Source organism: Dermochelys coriacea, chromosome 27, assembly GCF_009764565.3.
Source record: "Dermochelys coriacea isolate rDerCor1 chromosome 27, rDerCor1.pri.v4, whole genome shotgun sequence".
Taxonomy (NCBI): Eukaryota; Metazoa; Chordata; order Testudines; family Dermochelyidae; genus Dermochelys; species Dermochelys coriacea.
The window spans coordinates 2,980,967-2,996,808 of NC_050094.1; the positions used below are offsets into that span (position 1 = coordinate 2,980,967).

General features: G+C 45.9%; 1 protein-coding gene across 3 annotated transcripts in view; it reads left to right on the forward strand.

Moving 5' to 3' along the window:
- The window catches only part of NSF (N-ethylmaleimide sensitive factor, vesicle fusing ATPase), a 177,454-nt gene that overhangs the window by 102,852 nt on the left and 58,760 nt on the right, over positions 1–15,842 (forward strand). The window lies entirely within an intron of this gene.

Genomic DNA, 15,842 nt, shown 5'->3' on the forward strand with positions numbered 1-15,842 from the left:
TATATGGACAAAATATGTCCATTTTTCCATCTCCAGCACGTGTCTGCAAAATGCCTATCGTGTGGCCCTGAATGAACATGCAAGAGAACTGGTGTAGTGATGAATCAGGTGCATCAACAGATTCATAAAAAGGGAGAAAGGAAAGCGGTTAACCAATTACAGTGGTCTGGAGGCAGGGTGTTGTGTGTGTCTGAGTAATCCTTGGGACTAATGGAAGTTCTTCCAGTGTGTATCAGGGTGGATCCCTTCGCAGGTGCCTGTGTGCCTCATGGGCATGAGACCAGCCTTTTGAATAGCCGTGTTCTTCACAGCCACACACATGCCCAGTCTCTTGTTGTTCCCCATGTGAGGGCAATAAGGGGCGGCGGGGTTGTGACCCCTGTTGGTTCTGTCTTACCACCCCAAGGAGCAAGGTGAACCTAGTGAGTACCTGACCTGTTATTTTCTTCAGAGCTTTAAAAAATGTGTGTTTCATAATTTTGGTGAAAAACTTCATCTTCTCCACTGCTTTAAATTGGATGTTAAAAACACACCCACCCACCCCCCACAAACATTTCTTGGCAGCCCCCCTCCCCTCCCAGCACTAGAGCACAGCATGGTGAGGTGCTATTTGCCAATTCCCACACCTTACGGCAGACTTGAAGCCATCAGGGATCAAACCTTGACCCCTGTGACTGCCTGATCTCCGTCCCAGAAAGATGTCGTTTTGATGTCTGTTCTACTTGGGATAGAGTCATATCCTGGACATGTGCTCTGCTTGCCAGGGCCGTGCATGCTGGTCTCTCTTTATTAGGACTTTCAAGTCCAGGGCTGTAAGCTACATCTGCTGGAGCAGTCCATGCAGATCACTTCTGACCCAGAATATACATGAATGTGAAGACCAGAGCCTAAGAAATAATGAGTCAGTGCTTCCTCAACCAGACACGATACTCCTGGATCTTGAGGGAATGCAGCATTGAAGAAGATGCTGACATCTTTGACACAGACTACTTTGGCACTGGCTACCTCAGCACAGCTCCAAGCACCACATAGGAACCCTCCCCCCCACCCCAAAAAAAAGAGGTCTCTAAACATCACTCTGCTGAGGCAAAGCCTCCAAATTCTCTGAAGGCCCCATGTCTGAAGAGAGAAGCTTATTTGCAGTATGGTGTGCAGGAAAGAAGGCAGGTTACTGATTCGGTACTGACTACTGGAGTGGTACTGGTGGCCAAGCCCTTCAAGGGTCTGAGTTGCACCCCAGCAAAAGAAGCAGAGATATCCTGTGCACTGAAGTAGCAGCAAATGCAAAGGATCCCCAGAAGACTTGAGATTGCACATAAATATCCTGAAACTGTGTCACCAGTCTGGCCTCTATTGTGTTCCTGCTTGTCCTCTAAAATTTAGCAGTGCAGATCCTGACGCATAATGCTGCTGTGGTGCACTGCACAAGCAAACAAGGAGGCCGTTGCTCACAAGCCCCTCTGTCTGGAAGCCATCAAACTCTGGATTTTGTGCCACTCTCACAGGATAACCCCAATAGCTCTTCACCTCCCAGGAGTCAACAATAACGTGGCAGACTTTCTGAGCAGATAATCCGTGGCCAGTCCTGAGCGGTCACTGTGGGGGTTCCTCATAGAGCCAGTATTTTATTGTTGGGGGGGTTCCCATGATCAATCTGTTTGCAGCCAAGGCACACCAAGTGTCAGAACTTTTGTTGTTCTTCAAGTGATTGCAATTAGGTGTGTGTGCACCACGTGTACGGCAACAAGAAGATTTTTACCCTAGCAGTATCCGTCAGGTTGGCTTGGGCGCCCCCTGGGGTCGTGTGTGCATGGTGCTCAATATAGGGCCCTGCCGACCTGCCACTCCCTCAGTTCCTTCTTACCACCAGTGACGGTTAGCCAGAACATCTGTATCTCTTGCTTCAGCAAGCATCTCCACTCTAGCAGTGGCTTTCGTACTTTGTATATAGTTATTATTGTAGTTTTAGTAGTTAGTTTAGATAGGATTTTTCCTGTACGTTTAATTTCTACAAGTTCCCCATCCTCCAAACGTTCTTTCCAGCACCCGGGCATGCCTCGGTTCCCGGGTTTTAAATCCTGGGAGGACTATGGCAAGTTGATGCCCAGGAGTGACCCACACACTTCTTGTCTGAAGTGTTTGGGGGAGAGACACCAAAAGGAGTGCTGAAGAATTTGCAGAGGGTTTCGTCTTAGGACTCTGAAGGACCGAGACCAGCATCTTAAGATCCTCTTGATGGAGGCTGCGCTCCATCTGTACTCAGACCCTGGGTCGGCAGAGTTGACCCTGAGCACCGAGTCGTTGGTGCAGAATGCATCGGTACCGGTGGCACACAAACCGGTGCCAAGGAAGGACTCAGCCAGAGGCTGTCAGCACCCTCATGGCTCCACCCACCGGGCCTTGGCGCAGGCCATGGGGCAGCACCGTTCTCAATCGCCGGTGCCCCAAAAGAAGAGGAGGCCGGAGCGGGGCCGCTCTCCTCCAGCAAAACCGAAGGAGCCGGCATCCATGAGACCCACGTTGGGCTCAGCCCTGCCACCAACTAGGATTGTATCGACTCCCGCCCCTGCAGGGGACCAGTGAATTCCGGACCCTCAGGGCTCCCTGGTCTATCGGAGCCGTGAGTTGCAGCTTCCGTCCACGACGGAGGCGTTTGAGGCGGCCAGGAACTTGATGGAGCTCACGGTGCTGTCCTCCCCTCCAAGGTGGGACAGATCACCAGAGCATTCAGCCCCAGTACGACCCTCGGTGCCTTCTAGGGGCAAGCTGGCAATGATGGGGTGGTGTTCAGCATCGCCTAGGCATCATGCTCCGGCACCTTCCACCCATGCAGGGGAGCCATACTGGTCCCCCAGACCCTGATGCAGGTTGCCCGCACTGCTCATCCATTGTCTTCCTATTTGGAGTCCTCGGAGTCTGCGGTGGAGTCCTACCGCTCCAGCAGGAGCAGAAGGTCTCAGTCCTGGCACAATAGACAGCCCTACCTGGCACTGTGGCTAGGTCAGTAGCCATTCTGGATGCCCTGGGGGTTCCACCAGAGCCAGAGGTCTCACTCCATGATCTCGGTGTCGCTTGTGCCTCCACCACTCCGAAGCCAATCGGCGCCAGCCTCTGATCAGACACTACCAGCACTGGGGGCACTGGCAGTAGCTACACAGTTGCCACAGCATCGATGATCGCAGCACCACTGGTAGTGACCATGCCGGTCCTAATGTTGGTGACTGTGCCGGGGCACTGGGGGTCATGAGACCCACCTCAGTGCTGAGGGGGAGGAACAGTACCCCTTGCCAGCCAGGGCTTCGTCCTCGCGTGATGAGGTGGTGGTGGGCATGTCAGTGGCCCCGGCCCTGGAGGAAAGCAAGATGCTGCAGCAGCTGCTTAGGAGGGTGGCACAGAACCTGGGGATCTAGGCGGAGAAGGTGGTGGAAGATGCTGATCCCATGGTCGACATCCTTGCTCCCTTGGGCCCCTCACACATTGCTCTGCCACTAATTAAAACAATTTAGCCCTGGTATACACTGTGCGCGGGGGAGGGTCGACTTAAGATACGCAACTTCAGCTACGCGAATAGCATAGCTGAAGTCGGCGTATCTTAGGTCGACTTACCTGGCCGTGAGGACGGCGGTGAGTCGACTGCTGCCGCTCCACCGTCCACTACGCTTTCGCCTCTTGTGAGCTGGAGTTCTGGAGTCAACGGGGAGCGTGTTTGGGGATTGATTTATCGCTTCTAGACAAGATGCGATAAATCGATCCCCGATAGATCGATCACTACCCGCCGATCCGGCCAATAAGACGTTGTGGCAGACCCCACAACTGCCTCCAACTGCGAAGAGGAACAAGCGTAGGTACTTTGTTCCCTCGAAGGGCTATGAGCACCTGTATACCTACCCTCCGCCAGACTCCCTGGTAGTAGACACAGCCAATCAGCAGGAGCGCCCGTGTTCCCTGTAAGCTACACGCTTGGCCGACGGCGTAGGAGAGATTTAAGTGCTATCCAGCTGATAGCAGAGCGTGGACAGCCGGCAGAATGTGTTCAGGTGTCCCTCCCCCAGGGTGTGTGTCCCCCCCCAGGGTGGATAAAAATCAATTATTTTTTTTAAAAATAAAAAAAAATGGATTTTTTTATTTAAATCAGACTTTTTTGATAAAATGCTTTTTGAGGAAAAAACCTATCTAAAGATCGTTTTAATTAAGATTATAACATATTATTAACGTTATAGCTCAAAGATAGCTCATCATGGAATAGGGATCATAAATTCTAATTCTGTAGTATGAGACAATATATTAATGTAATATTTTAAGAAAAGTTTTGTAAATGCGTTCCAATAGTTCACGGATTAGGGACCCAATCTTATGGAGTTCCAGGGGCTTCTGTATAGATTATTTAGGTTAATCTTTCTATCTGCCCAATGGGTCTCAGTGCTCAGTCTAGAAGATACCATCAGAGATGCTTAGTTTTGCAGTTCTTAAATTGTGGATTTGTCTGTCCAGAGGTCATATGCTTGTTAACAACAGCAAAAAATGTTTTAAATAAATAATATATATATAGGTGAGAAATAACAGATCTCAGCTCTATTGTCCCTCGCAAATTTGTGTACACAGAGTCAATCCCTTACCTCTCTCTCTAAAAGTGGAAAGTTTTGAAAAGTTCAATGAATACAGGATTGTTGGGGGCGGAATAGATCTGGACAAGGAGAAGAAGTCTGGAGATAAATGTGAGAAGCGAGGGACATATGCTTGTTTTGTTAATATTATATATTTGCTGTTGAAGAAAAAAATCCAGAATACTTAACATTGTTTTAGTTAAATAAAACAATTTAAATGTTTGTCTGGTGGTGGTCTCCTCCTAATACAGCATGGCAAGAAAATCCTCCAAATATTAATGATTAATCTGTTAAAATGGAGATAGTTCACCTCCCATTGACTTCATAAATATCTGCTTCAATTACCTTTGGTAAATGGAATAACCAAACAATCATTCATTTTTTGATATAGCTGTAAAACTAATCTGAAAAGTTTTCAAAATAAATCACTTTAAAATGTATAGTGTGTTCCTTCTAAAAATGAAACCAACATCTATTTCTGAGTTGTGAAGAATATGTATTAAGGTTATTACAGCCAACAAGAATGCACTTTTATGTAGAAAACCATGGTTAAAATGAGTCTTCCTGACCAGTGATTTAAATCATGATTTAAATCAAATCCACCCTGCCCTCCCCACACGTTGCTCCGTCCTGCAGCTGCTCTTGGGACCCTTCTGCTGGCTGTGCAGAGTGGGGGTGGGGTGGGGTGTGGGAAGGAGCTGATGTCAGGGTGTCCCCCTCCATCATCCCTTCCTTGGATCTAGGGGACTTTAAGGACACTTACTTTCACATTTCAATCACGCCATCCCACAGAAGATACCTCAGGTTCATGGTGAATCACAATCAATACCCGTTCACTGTCCTCCTGTTCGGCCTGTCAGTGGCTCCTTGACTGTTTATCAAGTGCATGGCAGTCGTCACTGCATTCCTCCAGGTGTTTCCATACTCAAAAACTGGCTGATGAAGGCAGTGGCAGTGGAGGCGCAAGTCGACTTCATGAGAACAACGTTCAACCAACTGGGCCTTCTCCTGAATGTGCAAAAATCAACTCTGTCCCCCATTCAGCGGACAGAGTTTATAGAGGTGGTATTGGACTCCACGCAGACCAGGGCGTACCTTCTGGATTTGTGGTTCCAGCAAGAAATTGCCTAAAGCTTCTGGGACACGTGGCTGTTTGTACTTATGTGGTACAGCATGTCAGGCTCAGACTCCGGCTGCTCCAAGCACAGCTGGCCTCGGTATATCAGCCGATTCGGGACAATCTGGACAAGGTTCTCACTCTTCCCCACCCGGTCCTCGAGTCCCTCCTGTGGTAGTTCGACCCGCAGGTGGTGGTTGCAGGAGTTCCCTTCACCAGACCTCAATGATCCCTCTCACTGGTGACAGACGTGCACCCCACCCCAGCACATCTGGGAGACCTCAGGACACAACGTCTCTGGTCCTAGGTGGAGCTCTCTTTTCACATCAACATCCAAGAGCTGAGAGTGGTCTGCCTGGCATGCCAGACCTCCTGGGTGCATCTGGAAGGGAAATGTGCATCAGTCATGATGGACAACACCACAGTGATGTTTTATATAAACAGACGGGGATGCATGCTCCTCTCCCCTTAGGCAGGAAGCCCTCAAGCTGTGGGACTTCTGCGTAGCTCACTCGATTCACCTGGAAGCATCGTACCTCCCTAGAGTACAGAACGAGTTGTCGGACTATTTTAGCAGGTTGTTCCATGGCCATGAGTGGTCTCGGTGCCCAGATGTCATGAACCTCATCTTCCAACAGTGAGGGTTTCCCCAGATAGACCTGTTTGTCATGCAATGCAACAGGAAGTGCCAGCAGTTTTGTTCCTTCCTGAATCACAGCCCCAGCTCCATCGCAGCTCCCTCCAATTCCTCTTGTTCACAAGGTGCTCCTCAAAGTTCAGAGGGACAAGGCCTCAATGATATTGTTAGTTTCAGCACTGGTACACATCTGTCCTGGAAACGTCTGTGGAAGCCCCAATCACCCTGCTGCTCTTCCCGGACTTGATAACTCAGTATCATGGCTGTCTCAAGCACCCGAACTTCATGGCATGGAAGCTCCATGTCTGAATCCGATGGAACTCACTTGTTCGGACACAGTCAGACAAGTCCTCCTTTTCAGTAGGAAACGTTCCGTGAGGGCTACCTACCTGGCACAACACGGTCCAACTCATGTGCATGCCCCTCATACTGGGTTACCTTCACCTTAAGCAGCAGGGGCTATCCAGGTAGTCAGTAAAGGTGCACTGGCCACCATTTTGGCCTTCCATCCAGGCATGGAGGGCCAGTCGGTCTTGCCAACCCCATGGCCAGTCGTTTCCTGAAAAGTCTCAACAGGCTGTATCTGCACGTTCGACGGCTGGTCCTGACCTGGGACCTCAATCTGGTCCTTTCCAGGCTTAATGGGGCCACCTTTCAAATCACTGGCGACATGTTCTCTACTGTTTCTCTCATACAAGGTGGTGTTTCTGGTAGCAATAACGTCAGCCAGGAGGGTGTCTGAGCTCAAGGCCTTAACATCAGAGCCTCCTTACACGGTGTTCTATAAGGATAAGTTCAGCTCAGGCTGCATCCAGCTTTCCTCCCCAAGGTCATCTCCCAGTTTCACGTTAACCAAGGCATCTTTCTCCCAGTTTTCTATCCTAAGTTGCACTCAAGTGGCTTAGGATAGAAGCACACTCAAATTCTCATGGCTGACTTCCCCCCTACACAATAGATCATAGAGACAAGGTGGTGGTAAAACCTCACACTAAGTTTGTTCCTGAGGTGATCTCAGAATTCCATCTGAAACAATCAGGTAACTTGTCTGTCTTCTTCTCAAGTCCCACTCTACACTGGGAGAGACGAATTTACACAAACTGGATGTTTCAAGCGTCCTGTTTTTTTACTACATTTACAGAATCAAACTGTTCAAATTGCCTTCCCATTTGTTTCCGTTTGTTGCTGGCCATTCCAAAGGCCAGGCTGTTTCATCACAAACAAAATCTTTAAGTGGGTAACACACTGTATCTGACTACATTGCAAGTTGACTGATGTACCTCTCCTGCTTAACGTCTGCTTGAGAAATGTGTCAGTTTCTGAAATCTGCAAGCCAGTTGCATTGTGGAGTTAACCCACTAACCTTTGTCAGACGTTGTGTTGGACTTAGCCACAAGGGATGATGCGGAGTTCGGGAGAACAGTATAAAATTGTTTGACTCATGCAACTGATGCTTCTCATCCCACCATCCAGAAGGGTTACTTCTTGACAGTCACCTGCAGTGGGATCTACACTGACATATACTTGGAGAGAGAATGGTTGCTGAACCCTACATAACTGTCCTTCTCTGAGGAGTTATAGTCAGTATGGATCACACAACCTTCCCTCTGTCCCTGCTTTTGGTGTCCTCAGGCTTCGAATTGCAAGGGGACAGAGAGGGATGCAGTTGCTCCATCCTTCATGCTCTCACATGGGTATGCGGCCCTGATGGACGCTGCAGTTCAAGACTCCAATCTTGTGTACATGAGGCACATGTGCACCCACAGCGGGATTCACGCTAACAACATCTAGAAGAATGATAGTTACTGTAGGGCAAGCAACTGTTCTTCATGAATTGGTTGAGTTTGGATTGCTGGGACCACTGAGTGCCCCTGCTGATCAACTTATGGAGCAACCTAAGTGACAATTGCTTAGATGCTCACCCTCTTCTCCCACCCTCCTTCCCGGAGAAGAAGCACACTGAGGGCAGTATGGCATCTCCAAACAGGGCACACTTTACGTTCCATGTAAATGGAATCATGAAGTCTCTCATGTCATGATCACAGGTCATTGCATTTTACCCAGTTGTCCCTGTACTGAGCCCAATAACTTGAGAGTATATTCAAGGGAGGAAGGTTTGTTGTGAAGGCGGGCAGGCCCCAACCACAAGGGGACCAGGCTAAAGAGAGAGGAAGACCAAAGGGCTGCCTAGCCTATGGAAGCTGACAAAACCCAGGACTGACAGGAGGTGGGAGATCAGACAGAGGGGTGGGCTGTGTTCAGTACTAATTGTTTTTTCAAAGCTCTATAATTCTTGAGTGCTTTCAAGAGCAAAGTGTTTGTGGTTAAGAAATCCATTTGCTAAGCCTGTATTCCTCACTGGCCTGCCATGTTGTCCTGAAAGGGTTAATCAGGAAGCTCAGAATGCCCACAGCAGCTGGGGACTCGGAGGGCTTTGGCCACTGATTCCGAGGTCTGGGCAGCTGGGGTGCAGAGCCCCACATCCCAAGGAAGGGGAGCGGGCATGAGATCTGTGCTTTTAGAGACCCAACGCTAGGAAGAGCACCTCAGTTCTGCCCGCAGCAGTTGCACTTTGGAACATGAGAGATACAGCAGTTGGATCCTCTCACAACAGACTGGTGTCCTTCCAGAGGCAGGCAGAGCCAAGATGTGACATGCTGTGTTAGGCATGTATCATACCATTTCCACATATCTGAAGGAGGCCTGGGCTGGAGTCTCTCTAGATCTTATCAGCACTTTGTCAGCGTATGACATAAGGCATTGCCTCCTTCCCATGGCTGGGCATCTGCTATCTCTGCAGCTCAGAGCTAAATTCTAGAGCCAAGACTCATACGAACCAGTTCTTTGACATACCATTGAGCATTATGGCATGAGAGCTTTGCCTCACTTAGGGCCTGCAGGGCACCCCACCAACTCTCACTGACTTAACGGAACTTGCAGATGAGAAATGACTGTAAAATGCGGTCAGAGGACTCCATGTTGTTTGTGTGTCACTGATTCAATAATCAAATGCTTTCAGTCTACAAGGAAGAAAGTTGTCCCATCCACCATCCCCACCAACAGTCAGATCCGCAGACTCCATTGGGATCTGAGACAGGCTGGCTTCTTTCTTCCTTGTGCACCTCAGTAGTAAAGGTTCCAGAGGCCAGGCTAGGCCCTCAGAGACATCTGTTCAGTCCTGGTGACGGTGGACTTGCACAAGTGTAACTGTGATAGCAACTTACTAAACAATTCTGATGATGCACAAGAAGAAGTGGAATCCAGTCCGCTTTCCCACAGTTGTGCTGTTCTTACAAGTATAAAAAGTGGTGTAAATTCCTTTTGCATAGGGTGATACCATTTCAGAGCAGAACCACATTTGAATGCTGCCTAAGTGCATGTAGATCTCTGCAGCATCCATAATGTGTTTATAAATCTCTGCATATAGGATTTCAGAATGAAATGAGGATGTCCTGCTCTTAGTGTTTGTGATTTATGAAGGTCGTTGTGCATTTAACTAGAGAGATAAGGACCGGGAAATGTCAGCTTAAGAGGGTAAGGAAATTAACCAAAATGTAAAAAGTGCCATTTGATATTTGATAGTGTTGAAATACAGATTTATTAGCTCATACAGGTGTAGGCTGAAAGACAGACTCTTTGCCCAAGTGACCAAAAGATGGTGTGAATATAATGAAAAGGGAGGGCCTTTTACATTGACACATACTGCTGATTTTTAAGAAGGAAACGAAGGTGTTTAAAAGCCTGTTTGTTTTCTCCATTTGTATTTTAAGATAACGTATAATTCTTAGAAAGCCATCTTGCATGTAAGCTAAACAAATCCTTTGGTTATTAGCAGGGGAGAGTTCTGGGCTGTATTAGCTAACCATGTATCTCTATTGGAGATGTTGTATTGAATGGGAAAAGAGGCTTCCTCATCCAATCAGAACAAGCTATTATCTAAAAACCCACTGAGGGGTTCTTTTAATGTTCAGAGTATAAAAAGCCATATCAGTAATTTTTTTTTGTGTGTGACTGGGTCGGGGGGAGGGAGTGTCAGTGGGTTTCTTCATGCTTCGTGTCAAATTGAGGAGTAATTAGTGGGACAAACTGATGAGGATTCATTGGGTCAAACTCACTGGGGGGTTCTCACCAGTAAGAATTCCCTATAGATTTAGAACCACTGTAAACCAGCTTGCAATCGGTAACTGTAGAGAATGTTTTAGAAGTATATTAGAACCTGCAATTAGCTTTATGACTGCAGAGTATTAAGAGATTAAAAATTTGGGATAGAAAGGACTCATTAGATCATTTAGTCCATTCTTCTCATCAGTACGACTCTAGCCCCTGAGACTGGACATGTCGATGTTAAAGTGTAAAGGTGTTGACTGTTTTTCCTCTTTAGATCAAAAAAACAAATAATATCAAGCATCAAATGTAAGTTCTCTTTTTGGACATGTTATGTTTAAATTTAGTTACTCTTTATCACACAAATATAGCTGACCCATGCAGTCATCCTTGTCCTAGGGCTGAATTACTTAAATTGTTCAGACCTCTGCACAAGTTCCAGTTGTTCTGATGAAGGTTTCAAATTGTCTCTTCAATTATAACTTTCTAAGGTTACCTGTGACAGTCTGTTTCAGTCTGGCACATATGCATGTTCTTTGTCAAAGGGTTCTTAAGCTAATCATTGATAGGCAGAAAGGGAGTATAAATGGCCATTCAAGCAGTAAGAGAGACAAGGTGGGTGAGGTAATATCTTTTGTTGGACCAACTTCTGTTGTTGAGAGAGACAAGCTTTTGAACTTATAGAGTGCTCTTCTTCAGGTCTGGGAAACTAACTCAAAGCAGTTGGTATTTTTAGAAGGCCTGATCTTCCAGTATCATTTTCACAGATTCATCTCCCAGAGAGGTTTTTCCTGAGCTATTGTCAGGTCTTCTGACCTGTTCACTTTGACAAGTTCACCTATTGTTCAGAGACATTTAAAAGGCGGTTAAACCTTTTTGACAACTCTGACCCCTTCCTCTAGTAAGTTTTCTGCAAACAGCTGGGTTCATCATAACAGGCTCAATGCTTAGGGAAAACTGAAAAGTCTAAGTAGCATAGTCAGGCCTGTGTAAGGTTCACTCATGGTCAGATCAGTGTAAAAAATCTGTGTGTTTATCATTGCCATTCCAAGCAGAATGAAAGCTGCAATCCTGTCTTCTCTCTCTCTCTGTAGAAAGAACTTGCTGGAGTGAGATGCAAAGCTCCTCAATAAGGGGAGTTTGAAGGTTCTGGTTTCCTTTTGGAACTATATAATGTTGGAGCTGAACATCCACAGTTCTGGCTAAAATCAGTGTGTGTTCTGGCATTTTCACCTGATCTAATCGTTTTCTCTATATGCTCTGCAGTTGTCGTGAGCCTGGCTGTAGCTGGTGTGATGCTCATATAATTGTTCCAGGGATGGAGGACATTTTTACTATTTCTGATGACTGAGCTAAAGTTACTCCCTGATAGCATAAACAGTGCTACATAGAGTGTGATTTAAATGCACATGCATTTTATAAAATACCATCTAAGGTGAAATCTACCCAGGAGTCTAATTCAGACAAGAAGAATCTCAACTTAATACATATTACTACAAATATTTTTGATCCATAAAATTACCCAGACCCGTTGATCTCTTGCTTCAGATCATATGCTTATATTCTGCTGCACCTTTCTTAGTTGTCAGCCTTGCTTAATTTCTTCATGCAAAGAAAGTATCGTAAGACTAAAATGAGATGGCAGAGAGACAGAACTGCATCTTCTGTGCATGTGGGGCGAGGTTTTGCTGCTTTATCGCATTACAGGAAAATCAGTCTGACTTTTGCACTGCCAAGAAGAGACCTTCACTGCAGTTGTTCTATAGAGACATTACTGCAGATTTATCATATCTGTTCACCTGCCTCCATGTTGTTAAGTGCCAGGTTAGAAAAAGGCTGATGTCTTGCTCAGTACCATCAGTCAGTGAAACTAATTTGTTGCTTCAAGGCATTAACAACTTCTCTCTTCCTTTTCTCTCTCAGATGGGTCCAGATGGGATCAGTCCAGTGCTTCAGGATGTATCTTATCCCTTTGCCAGTGAAACAGCTTCCTTAAACTCTTTTTTCATTACCACATAGTTAAAGCCTTTTAACTCCTTGAACCCCTAGCTGGGATTGGGGACTGTAGGGTACTTCAGTGTATTCTATTCAGGCCAGCCTGTGTGTCCATGTGGAGAGGGCTGTAGAGTTGTACATGGTTTTTGATTAACTTGGATGGAAAATAGATGCAAGTGGAAGTACTTGGAAAGTCAATCAGAAAAAAAATGACATAGTGGCTGAATAGAAAAGCCTTTGGCCATTCTTTTAGTAGTACACATCCGATAGCTGCCCAGCAGCACATTCATGTTCATAACTAATGTGGGCATTTGCCACTTAGAATTTCTCCTTCAAAACATAGTACTTTTGAATAATTTTCTTTTTGCGTAAGTTTGCAGTAGAGTGGTGTGCCTAAATATTCTGTACCCATATAATTGCCCCTTTATAAATATTGCGCAACATAAAATAGAGAACAAACATTATATATGGGCTGGAATATATATGCGTTAGACAGACCCTTGATGTTGAGCTGTGTAATTTGCAGCAGTGGGCCTATTTGAATGAAGGTTTGGCCCTGACATGGACCATTATTGCTGTTGTATTTCTGACTGGGAGGTCCCTTAAGGACGTTTGGTTGCCAGTTTGGTGACATTTGTTGTGCTTTTGCATGTAATAGGGGAGACCATGTGAAGGTTGTCATCTTCTCCCCCACAACAGCATTGCTTGAGTCTTTTTGAACTCAGCAAGAAGAATAAGGTGGTATTGAAACAGTGACGCGCTAGAATTCACAAGGTCAAGCTTCAAAGCCTGGAAGCTCTTTTGTCTTTTAGACAGTGCGGCTACAGCAATATACAAACCACCTCAAGTAAGTACAGATGCTATCTTCACACAGTTAATTTCCAACTCCTGTGTGCTGATGGATAAAAACGTCAGGCAGCAAGTCCACAAAGAACTTTATCGCACCCTGAACCAGTGCCAGTTCTCTTTACCCCTTTCTGCCCCCTACACCATAGATCAAGTGGACAAGGGTCTCTTCAACACTAAGTCCAAGAAGGCCACAGGAACGGATGGAATATATCTGGAATTCCTGAAGAAAAGGCAAGACTTCTCCAGCAACATCCAATCATCTGGCATAATAACAAAAGAGTGGAAGATAGCCAAGTTCATAACCATTTGAAGTCCGAAAAAGAGGCTACCAATCCCAAAACTACCTGCCTATCTCTCTCCTTTGCAGTTGTTATGAACTGTTGGAGCAGCTCCTTCTTCAGAGGTTACAGCCAACACTGGAGTAACTGGTCCCCAACAAGCAAGCCAGATATAGAACCAGTTGTAACTGCTATGACCAGGTGCTGGCCTTAACCAGCTACCTAGAATACAGCTACCAGCAAAAATTAAAAACAGTGGCAGCCTTCATTGACTTTCTTCTGCATACAGTACTGTGTGGCACAAAGGTCTCCTGCTGAAGTTATCATTAGCTTTCCCATGCCAATCACCAACAGACTAATCACCGGGTTGCTGAGTAACAGGAGATTCACAGTTTCTTTTGGTAAATCTGCCAGTAAATCATGGAGATTAAACAACGTTCTCCCACAGGGATCAATTTTAGTGCCCACACTGTTCAGTCTCTATACCAGAAACATTGTGGTCATGTCATTCCACATAAATTCGTTTATGCAGAGAACTTTGTGCTAGAAACACAAGTGCCGCAGAAGGCCACAGAAAAGGTCATGAACAACCATCTCCAGATACTTGAGATGTATTTCAAAGCTTGGTGACTGAAACCCAATATTTTGAAAACACTTGTCTCTGCCTTCCACTTGAATATCAAGGATTCCAAAGTGCTGCTGAAAGTGGGTTTTTGTGGTCTGCCTCTTTCACGTGACCACAATCCACAGTACCTTGGGGTTTCCCTCGATTGGATGCTGAGCTATTGGCAACACCGAAAAGAAAATAAAGAAAAGGATTAACATCATCCGGAAGCTCGCTGGCACATCCTGGGGATGATGTTCACATGTTTTGAGTGTTTGTACAAGCTCTGGTCTTGCCAACAGCAGAGTATTGCATGCCTGTTTGGCGCAACAGCTCCACACCAATCTCATTGACACCGAAATGAATGCCACGCGCACTATTGTTAGCGGCTCTCTCAAATCAATACCAATACTGTTGCTTCCAGTTTTGGTGAGCATTGTGCCTGCCAACATCAGGAGAGGCATTGCAGTGATCCAGGAATACAATTAAGGTCCTGGCTGCTCCGGACCTGCCAATACACCAAAGCTTCAGAGCACTGCCACACTACAGTGTACTGCTCAAATTGATGAAGCCTTTATGGATACACGTGTCAAAGCTGCAGGTGAATGGAAAGGATGCCAGCACTCCCTGGATTGGATTGTGGGCCGCTTGTCTGTCCCAAACAATGACCTGATTGAAGATCCAACAAAAGAAATCCTAGGAGTTTGCCTTCCCTGTAGGCAATGGGCAGTGGATTGTACTCCAACTGCATTTGGACAATGCACGGAAGGTGTGGATATCTCCTCCACAAATGGAAAACCAAATAATCACCAAATTGTGACCGCAAGGGACAGATTTTAAGTGATTATAAGGGATAGCAAATAGATAAAAGCAGATTACTGAGCAAATAAAACAAAAATGCAAACTAATCTTAGTGCACTAAAGAAACTGGCTACAAGTAGTAATTTCTCACCCTAAATGTTGTTTTAAGTAAGTTGCAGAGTTTCTTGTAGGCAAACTGCTCTTGGTTGCAGCTTAGAACTCCAGATATTCCTTTCGTAAACCAGACACCTTCTAGCCTGGGTCCAGTCCTTTCTTCCCCAGATCCGGTGTTTTCAGCAGTCATCTTGGGCGGGGATTCAGTGAAGAACCGACCTAGATTAACTCACTTCCCTGCCTTAAATAGGATTTACATATGGCGGGAATCCTTTATTTCCCAGTTTGATGGGGTTCAGTACCAGGTGACATAATCACATGACCCTGTAGTGTCAAAGCAGCATCCGAGGAAGTTTCTCAGGAAGGTGGGAGATTAGCAACTTCAAAATCCTATTGTTCTCCCTAATGCCCCATGCAGGCTGGTTGCCTACTGTCTGGTGGTCGTTCCCCAGGTATAAACACAGTTGTAATTGTTACAAATTGTTAATCCTAATTTCAGATACAGAAATGAAACCTGCATACAAAGAGGATAATCATAGTCAGTACATCATAACCTTTCCAATGATACCATTTTGCATAAAAAATACCTTAATTATGCCATATTCATATAGTATTATCTCTATGAAGAATACGGGACGTAATGTCACAGAAGGATCTTCAACAGCCTCCCTAGACATCTGTTCCATTGTCCTCGTGTTCTTACAGTTAGGAAGTTTTTCCTGAGATTTAATCTAAATCTGCT